Source organism: Carassius gibelio, chromosome B23 (genome assembly GCF_023724105.1).
Source record: "Carassius gibelio isolate Cgi1373 ecotype wild population from Czech Republic chromosome B23, carGib1.2-hapl.c, whole genome shotgun sequence".
NCBI lineage: Eukaryota > Metazoa > Chordata > Actinopteri > Cypriniformes > Cyprinidae > Carassius > Carassius gibelio.
Genome location: NC_068418.1, coordinates 25300285 through 25311433, shown reverse-complemented (window position 1 = coordinate 25311433; position 11149 = coordinate 25300285).

Here is an 11149-nt window from a genome sequence, read left to right as displayed (position 1 = left end):
ATTAAAAATGTTTAATGAGTTTGGTCTTTTTAAAACACGTTTTAATGCATTACCTCACGTTACGCGTTTTCCTTTTAGTCGCTTAACACGTAATTAAACACATTGCATTTGTAGTACTCCTGTAAGCAGTGTTGAGTACTCGAGACTCGGACTCGGTCTTGGACTCGGTCTCGAGACCGTATTTTAATGGTCTCGGTCTTGTCATGGACTCGTGTGCATTTTGACTCGGTATTGACTCGGACTCGAACATATTAGGAATCAGACTTATGCCCGAGTCCACTCGAGTCCCAATCAAAATATTTCATGATTATTACTGTATGTTAATGTTTTTTTAAATTGATGTATGTTTGAGACATCCAATGACTGGTGATTTTCTTTTGACGTGAGACGTTAGGCCAGCGACACACTGGATGTGTGGCGCAAGCGTCTCAGCTGCGTGGCATGTCTGTTTTTAATTCGGCTCCCATGTTAACAGGTTAGAGCTTGCAAACTGCCTGCGTGAGACGCGCGGAAAACCCGTGCATGCTAGAAATAGAACCGACGCCTATTTTTCACGCGACACGCGTGCATGTTGGAAGCGTTTCCAGGCAAAATATACTAGGAAAATATGTTTATATGTCATTTTGTACACAAATACATATTAATTCATGACATTTTGATATTTGAAAGTCTATAGGTTGGCATAAATTCAGATATAAATGTAATTAAAAAAATAAATTAATAAGGAACGATTTTCAAATATTGCACCTGTCAAACATACTCTATACTGTTGACGGTGTCCTATCAGTAGGTGTGTTAAAAAAAAAAAGAAAAAAAAAAAAAAGTTGATGTTGTCATGAAGACAAGAGCCTGGTCTGTCGGCGGCCTCCCTCTATGTCTCCTACAGCAGCAGCAGTGCGCCAAGCGCCGCGTGCAATCACGCTTCTGGTGTGTAAAGACACAGAAAACGCGAAGCAGCCACCACGCTTCTAGCACGCAGCAGAGACGCCACGCAGCCAGTGTGTCACCGGCCTTATTTACCCTCCTGCCATCCGCCTGTATTGATCCCGCCTTCCAGGAAGCCACATCGCTACATTATTTCTCTCAACTGTGTTATTTTTACAAAGTAGGACAAAATGGTCACAGAAAAAAAACAAATATCGTTTAATTAAATTATATAATGAATACAGACACAGACTGACTGTCTCAACACTAAACATCTCCCCCCAAAAACATGTCTGACAGAAGGCATTGAACTTATATGGCATTTGATCCAGCTTTCTTCCCCTGGCACATACACACTTTTGCATGAAATTTTTCTGGACAGTCAGTCGGCTCTTGTGTGTATGCCCTCCGTAACTAAAAAAAACTTGGACTAGTGTGTATTTTACCCTGCATTAAAACGCACCATCCAGGGAAATTAGCATTAGATTAGAAAGTGATAAAATGGTAACTGTTGTCAGTCCCCGCTTCCTCTGCACCAGTAGAGTGTTTTTAGTCGGGGTGGATTGATCATGAGACCACATCGTGCTTGGTTGGGTAGCAGGATGGTCTCCTCACTTATTTTTTTGAAAAGTAATTATGCCCATCTGTAATCTTCACAACATCTAAAGTGCACATAATCCAAGACATTGTAAGGATATTAGCAGTCATTTAGTTAAGCTTCAAGGTTAAAAGTTATGTAAAAGCTGTTACAGTTGAACATTTACAGGTATAGTGGTACAGTAATGTTACTTGTACTAGAAAGGTTATATGGATGTGTATAGTGGTACAACGATGTTATGTGAAAATGAGCACTTAATATTGACAAGTTACAATTCATGATACTAATAAAATTACCTTTACACCACATACTATGTGGCCCTTTTACCCTTTATTGTTTCCACCAAACATTTACATACTCTTGAAGATTTCTTTAGGTCTTGTCAAAGATCCAATCTCTCTGGTCTCGGTTTTGACTCGGACTCGACCCTTTCTGAACTCGGTCTTGTCTCGGACTCGACCCTCTCTGGACTCGATCTGGACTCGGACTCGAATGAGCTGGTCTCGACTACAACACTGCCTGTAAGTAACAAGACAATGAAGAGAAGAACGCATTTGTCATGGCTTCTCGTCTTTGCATTTACTACGAATCTCAATAAAAGCAATGCATATTACAACTGCTCAAGACACTTCATTGTCAATACACATATGACTTTTCCAAAGTAATGCCTGAATATAAACATTACAACTTTAACATTTTGTATATTCAGCATTTACAATTGCCAACGTGACACTCTAATTGATCATTTATATATTACACTTCCACTAAACTTTACAATTTATCTAAAATAATAACATGAGAATGATAATGTAAAACATATTCAGAATCTAATCCATATTCTCAGTAAAGAACATACACTCTGTTTGTTATCTGATGCATTACATTGAATGACGAGACATATGAAATTAGCTCATTTACATTCACTCAACTGTAATGCTTAACACAGTTTACAGACATCACTGCCGAATAAATGACCACGTAGGTAAATTAAGAGATCATTTATAACATGAAACAATATTATCTCTTATATATTCAAATATTATTTATACTTTACACAGTTATAACGGACTTTCGCGCTAATCGCGGGGCACTTATGCTAACCATGTCCTCAACATGGACGAACTCATGACTCACTATTCATATAACTAAACAGCTGCGTTAAACACACACACACACAACTCGTTCGTATTATTAACAATTTTTATGCTTAAATCGAAAATGTGTTTTGCATTATACTTTGCAGTTACCTGTAAGTAACAAGACAATGAAGAGAAGAACGCATTTGTGATGGCTTCTCGTCTTTGCATTTACTAATGCCACAGGCGCGCGGGCTGCTAGAAGATGCGTTCGATGACGTCATCACACTGGTAGGCTATGCCAAGCGAAAATAATCAATTTATAAATGCACAAACACTCTTTCTTTTTAAACATAAAGTACAATAAAACATTTAAACCATATTTAAAACAATTTGAAAATTACCATCACACTAAAAAAAAAGTACAAACACAAACTGCCTGTACTCCAGGCACGTGCAGGGGGGGGGGGGGGGGGGGGGGGTTGTTGGGTGCTTGAGCACCTGCCCCTTTGCCCTTTGGTGCCCAAAGTGCCCTTTTGTCAAAGCAAAATTTCCTCTAATTTCTTTTTTGCCATAACGTTTCCTTTTGCTCATGCCTGCTCATGCCCAATCTAAATATTAGTAAAATTTTGAATAATAATTTAGCCGTCAATAAGATGACCAACATGACCTTTGACCTGACGACGACGACCTCCTCATCCAACCGGGACTGTTCGTCACGCTGCACGCGCATTTTTTAATTGTCAGAGGATATTATTTTCAACACTGGGGAAGCTGGTAAGTGGTGTTTCATTCTCAGCGAAGTAATTTTGATATTTATTTACTTATTATTATTTTACAAGAACGACGTGATGTGAGAACATGCAGATATGTTGATTATATTGCGGTGTGTATCCTGTAGTGTAGAGTAACCTTAGCGTGCTGTTTGAGGGAGAAACGTTTCACAGGCATAGAGGACAGAGGCGTCATGCCCATTCAAAGATTTCTGAGCCAAGTTGATTTTAAATGCAGCTTCCAAACGACCAAAAAAAAACCCAGCAGAATAATATTTTTTATATATTTGATATAATCACACTGTTGTGATTAGATCGTTCAGCATCGGCTGCTAAATTCAAATCTGTGTTCGCTGGCTGGCGCTGAGCCAGAGACGTTCGTACAACGCTTCATGATGATAACCAATCAACGGTTCTGTTGTGCGAATGCAATGGCCAATCGGAGACGTGCAGAAGAGTCATCATGAAACGCGGTGTTTTTGTTCACTTGCTCGCTGACTGAATTATTTAGCGAATTCTTTCTTCAGAGAGAGAGAGAGAGAGAGAGAGAGAAAACTAAAAAATATCCTGATGTGCATAATGTAATGTAAAGTGCTTCAGTGATTTTAATGGTAGTTTTTGAGAGTGCCTGAACTCTGGCTAGACTGAATGAAAATGTTATTTGATAATGTAAATGTTCTTTACTCTCTGCAAAATGAAAGAGTTAAAATAAGTAACTTACAATATTGTTATTAAAATTTACATTAAATGCAAATTCAGTCGTATTAAAAATATTTTATGGCATGATATGGCACTTATGTAAAAAGTCGGGGTTTTATGTGTAGTTAATAGATTACACTACCTTTCCATTTATTGATCAAATAACAATCTATAAAGGTGCAAAACGCGTTTACTTATACGTTAGAGAATCGAGATATTTCCTGATATATTAAGCATGTTTGGAATTGTTTTGAATAAAAAGGAAAAATAAATAAAAAATAAGCCTATATAAGTTATACAGTGCTTTCATAGCATGACTCAGTTGTTTATTGTTTTGTATCAATATTTAAGGTGGACTTATTGATTAGGTGCAAGAATAGTAGTGATGGTTAAAATAATAGATTGATAATGAAATAGTAGATTGTGCCTTGTTCCTAGATGGACAGAGACTGGAAAGTATTAGATCAGATGAGGAGATGGAGATAGAGGAAGAAAAAGAGGCAAATGTAGACGCATAAGTGACAGAAAGAGCAGGTAAGCAAGCCAGGAGACAGAGGCTGGTGAGAAAGAGGAAAATGTAGAGTGTTTTCTGTAGTTTTTACTATAACAGCTGTTCTTAATTATTCGGTAGAACAGAGAAGAAAAAGCCTTCAGGTTGGGACAATTTAAGACATTTCAGTTTCTAATCCCAGAGCTATTATTAGGTGGAAATAATTTTTATTTTTTTTACTTTTAAACTTAAAATTGTCTCTTCTAATCTTTTTCTTTTTAAAAACTGCATCACAGCATTTGCTGCCGTATCAATACATAATCATCCATATCAATACGCAAATCAGCAAGGAGTGCTGTTTGAACCTTGTTCCATGTGCCCCTTTTATACTTTGAGCACCTGCCCCTCCAAAGGTCTCTGCACGGCCCTGCTGTACTCTATTCTTATTCTGGACTCATCTGCCTGTCAGTGAATAGAATGCTTTATTATTAATTTGTTTACTGAGTTTGGTCTTTTAAAAACACTGTTTTAATGCATTAAGCCACATTAAACGTAGAATGTACCGAATCATTCCAGCTGAAAGAATCGGCTCAATGGTCACAAAATGGATATCAGAGAAGATACCAATTTAATATAAATAGATGATACTTGTGTTTATTTATCACAAATATCTTATTACTGGTGCTTCTTTCTGTTTCAGAATGAATGCAAGTGTGACGTGGCCATAGTTTGTGACGTCCACTTGTGGGACGTAGATCTGCGGCCTGCATCAAGTGGAGACGCTGCCCCTCCAGTCCTGTCCGTATTTCCAACCCAATCTCACGGCAATTCGTACATATTTTATGAGGTGGCTTATTCATACGAATTCTTACGACCACACTACAAATTCATAAGGTTTTTGCCAAATCATACATTAGGGCTGGGCGATATATCTAACGATAGCCTATGATCATGCGCATCAAGTCAGTAAATCTGGTTCCGTGATGACAGCTAAATCGCCATCACCTGCTTTTGAATGGAGCAGCATTTAATAGACAGAGCCGTAGATTGCTGACAAGCTACGCAATATCGCGTTCATTATATCGAAGGCGACTCATCTGGGATAATGAACACGATATGTCATAGCTAGTCAGCGATCTACGGCTCTGTCTATTAAATGCCAATCCAATTATAAGCAGGTGATGGCGATTTTAGTGGTAATCATGGAAGCAGCTTTACTGACTTGATGCGGATGATCATATCATTAGATATATATCGCCCAGCCCTGTTTTACGAGTTGCAACTTGCACACACCTAACCCACCCCTAAACCAAACCGTCACTGGGGTTTAGACAAATCGTATTAATTCCTAATAGTGAGGTCGTACAAATTCGTACGAATAAGCCAACTCGTAAAATAAGTACGAATTTCTGTCGGCGAGCATGCACCTATGTACATTAAACTATTATAGTGAGTCATTAAACTATTTCATATATATAATTAATAAAACTTTCATGAAAATGGTAATTTGCAGGAAAAAAAACTAAAAACGTGGAGCGAAGTTTAAAGTATCGTTTGTGCAAAAGAGGGACACTGGGCATGTTAATGTATGAAGGTCCGCTGCTGGCCAAATGGGTGCCCTAAGCAGAATGGTATTGTTGTATCCCCTTTCCAAATTATTATGGTAGTAAAAAAAACTACTATAGGGGTTAAAACAGAACTTCAATAAAATATAAAAGTAATTACATTGTAATTGTTATTATTTACAAATTACAATTGTACCTAGACAGTTGCTTAGTTCGAGTGAGCATGATGACCATAAGTGTGTGTCGAACTTTTCATGACCTGATGGCAGTGTTTCCCAATCCTGGTCCTGGAGAACCCCAGCACTGCATGGTTTTGGTGTCTCTCTTATCTGACACACACACATTTGAGGTCTTGGAGTCTTCACTGATGAACTGATGAGTTGAATCAGGTGTGTTTGATCAGGCAGACATCTCAAATGTGCAGTGTTGGGCTTCTCCTGGACCAGGATTGGGAGCCACTGCCTTATGGGACACACTTATGTGTTTACAGAGATTTTTAGTATCTAATTATTATCAATATTTCACATACTGTACATTGGACAGATTCCCATGACCTCTTGTGCGATCTCGGCAAAAAGTCTGACGATTTATTCCAAAACATGATGCATGATGGGATACACTAAGCTTTGTATAGCGCTCCGGAGCATTATTGGAGAGGTTTAGTGTGTGTTAAGGACGCTGTGCTTTGGCATGATTAAGAATGGGGACAGTCTCGTTCACACACTGTCACGTACACACACTCTCAAGTGGCCAAGACTGCAAGTGTGGGTATCTGGACAGGGTCAAAGTCTTAAAAATAAACCCTAAACACAGTTGCACATCACAGTCTTAATAATTCAGTTTAACACTTGTAAGATATTGTCTAATCTGACACTAATAAAATAATTCATATGACTACAGCTTGCAATTAATTACTTGATTTCAATAATGGATGCATTTAACATTTAATTATACAGCATCTTTACAGAGGCTGCTTTTATGGTCTAAACAAAACCCAATGTATAAGTTGCACATGTAAGGTGTAAGCGTGATTTGAACTCGAATAACATTCCGTAGTCCAGAAACTTTCTTTAGGTAAAGTTTAATAACAAAATTATCTGGAAAAATGTCACACGGTCAAAAAACTGTTTCAGTTCAATATTGCATCAAAAAACACTAACAGTCCTGGCCGGAAATGACATCATTGTCAGTATGAAATATAATACACATATTAAATTATTTACTTTTATAATTATTTTACAATTCTTAACACACAATTATTTATTTATTCCACATCTATATAAAAACAAAAAATATGGCTCATACACTAATGATACAAAAACGCCATATTAAATACTTTAATAATTTACTATCATCTCCTCAATTGCATAACAAATGTAGCCTTTCAATTTTATTTAGTTTTTCTGGTTTTCTATTCAAAATCCACAAACTTGTTAACTGTATCATAAACTAGCACTTGCAGAAAATTCACAATGTCGAATATGTGTAAAGGAGTTTGTTTTGTCGTGATAATGCGAGCTGCGGACGCTGTCGTAGATTAGCAGCACGTAATTCATCCATTTCTCTAGAAATACCTGAAAGTGAGTGGTCAGTAAACTGGAAGAATAGCAGTGTAAACTTTACAGTCAATGAGATTTTGAAAGGCCGTGCACGAGGAAGAGGAGACGAGCAGAAATACAGCACGCAACAGCGACTCCAGCAGGCAACCGATGCAACTGCACTCTTGCTCCAAGTCACAACATTAACATGAATTAAAGGTACCACTACGTATTTCATTCATAGACAGTAAAAGAAATGGACACAGCGACCCCATTGGAACTCAACTGAGACAAGTGAAGCCCATTTTTTGCGTTTTTTAGCACTTCCGTTTCTGACGCGCAGACTCAAACTAAGCTTGATGACGTCAGCAACCTGTCTGACAGATGTAAATCTTCTAGTAGCTGTGCGTGCAAACTGCCATCGTTAATCTTGCAGAGACGGCGAGCTTGAGCAGGGAGTTCTTTGTCCTGAGTGAGCAGGAGTAAGTATTCTGATTAATTATTTTGTATAGTATTTTAAAATGTAACGCCAGTACGCCATATTAAGTTAATTGCCTGCGAGCTTCTCCTCCTGTCTGTACGGTAATGCGACAGAGAGTCCAGTGGTTATGACGCAATCGTTAGCCTATTTTTACAAAAACTTTTTCTACGGGGCCATAATGTAACATAGAAGGTAATGGAGCCCTTTATACATTGTTGTGTATCTTTAGAAATAAATAATGGACAAATGGAGTCTTTAAACGCCTCAGATGTAAAGTTATTCGCTGTCAAAGTGACGCCAAAATGAATGGGAGTCAATGGGAATGCTAACGCAAGTGAAGTTCTGCTAAAACATGGCGGCCCCCACCCGACTTCAACTTCCGGTCGACTTCCTTGCCCCCTGATTTCACTACGTACGAGTTTTACTGCCTCTAGTGTTCATTTATTTTAGAAACTGCAGTGATACGTACTTATTGGTACGTATTTCGTGTCTCACTAAAATGTGCACCCAGGTACATTCATGCCATGAGATCGGGTAGACCACTTGTTTGTTTGGCCTGCGCGGTGAAACAGCCATTGGGTTTAAGACTACAATGAACATACCCGAGATACATTCAGCCCTGCATCATGTGAACATTTAAAAGGGTTTTCACATTAAGCTAGGTTTTGGCTGGCTATTTTATTTTCTTGGACCCTTATGTGTTAAATGTGAATTTAAATGCATTTGTGATGTGAAAAGTGAATTTGTCCAGACATATTTCATTTCTGACCTTCCTTTTCCAAGTAAATCTGGAAAACTTTTTGTAAAGCCTTTGTGGTTACTGACTCTTTTGATATAGTTAAATAAGAACGAGATAAATTTTGGGTTAAATGTGAAAGTGTTTATAGGAGAAAAGTAATTCCAAGGCATTTAATTTCCTGTTAAAGTGTAAATATTATTGCTTAAATAGTGATTTAAAGGGGAAAAATACAGGGACGCTGCTGGCCAAATGGGTGCCCTAAGCAGGACTGTATTGTTGTGCCCCTTTTCCTCAAACATGATGATGGAAAAAAAGCACCTAGGCTACTACAGGGGTGAAAATAGAATTTAAATCAAATAAAAAAGTAAATGAATTGTATTATTTACAAATTACAATTGTAGCTCTCAACATTTACCTATGGCTATAACTTAATTATTACTCTAATTTATTTTATAGTCTCAAGCAGTCAGAAATCATGCAAAAGGAAACTAAGCAGTTTTACTATGACAAAACCATGGTTTATTTTTGTAAGGGTTGTGATATGCAACTTTTTTGTTGTAGAAATTATAAAGGCTGTGTCATCTATAGCAAAAAGGTGTCCAAAAATGAAAGATTAAATAATTGTGATGAGTGGGGCGGGCTGAGAGCCGTGGGAGCGGTGCGAGGCCAGTGGAGTGATTAGGAAATGAGCGACACCTGCCACACTCACCGATCTCGAGTCCAACGGAGGAGATGGAAGGATATAAAAGAGGAGCGACGACAGTGAAAGACAAGAGACGACCAGGCCTGGGCTTTATTTTCTGTTTGTTTTTGTTTTTTTGTTTTTTTGATTGTCCGCTGGTTCCCGCCTCCTTCTTCCCGTGAATATGAAGTTTGTACATTATTACATGAATATAAGATTTAAATGTTTGGTCAGTAGCCTAAACAAGGATTTGATCGTCCTGTAAGTGTAACAGCAACAATCACATGGCATTTGTAATAACATGTACATAAATTGTTTATTTTGTATTTCCCTACATTATGTATTTTAACAGTGTTATTATTAACCAATCATTATTGCCTCATTATTTTTTATATAATGCATTTTAAGTCATTTCAAAGGCTATTGATGGCTTAGGTCTGTTTTTTATAGCAACAACAACAACAAAATATTAAAGTATATTAATACTTTGTAAATTATTTTTTGAAGTAACAAAACCATGGTTAATTTGCAGTTATCATGGCTACCAGAATGATGATTTGTGGTGTTATTGTTAAAACCATGGGTAATTTTCGTAAGGGAACCTGAAAAACAAAAAAACTTTCACATGAATGTGCCTGAAAGTGATAAACGGGCCTCGTTTTTACCTAAATTATTTATAATTGATTTTAATATATATTAAAAATGTATAATGTGTGCATTATAGCTGACACCTAAATGAACATATTACAATAGTTTTATGACTGCAAGTCTTCCTCCTCAAATGCTATTGAGCTTCAAATTTGCGTTTGAGCCCATGTGAAAAAGTCAAGAGGGTCTGGCTGCAGACTTGCACTCTCAGACACTTGCACTTCCGCTAGTGACATCACTTGCAGTCTTTATTTTTTATTTTATTGATTTTTTATTTTTTTACTTTTTGTTTGAATTTTCCAACATTTTCCAACAGTAGCCAGGTGGCGAAGACAAGAAAAAATAAACTAAATTACAATGTCACTTTCAATCGCTACTTGCACTCTCCGCTACCTGTGACGTCACTTGCAATCAACACAAATCGTGCGTGTTGCCAATGGAGACAAGATGCTGTGGAGGTGATTAAACGCAACGCGCAAAGTTTCGTGTTAAGCATTTTCCCATATAGAATAAACTGTCTACAACCCGTTTATATCACTCTCTTTGTCCTTTAAGCTACATTATGTGTTTTATTTATAATGATTTTCTACAGGAGGAAAACGTTTAATGTACAATTTCACGCACTGCGTTCTGTACTCGTCTGCTTGCCTGTACGGAGCTGATCCTTTTAAAATAACTCAATGCATTTCATAATGCACGTTCATATTTGCTGGTCTGTATATATGTTTAGTCAACAACAAGACATAGGCTAGGCCTACTGAATTGTCTTTATCATCTTAGTCTGTTATAGGGTGACCACCTGCTAATAAGCCCAGGGGGGAAGGGGTATGTTTCTGAGGGACAATGTGGGACACCCCATGGGCAGACTCACTGATAGTGGTTTACCCATTTCTAGCATATGATTTCTTACATGATATCTTAATAATGCCCTATTCC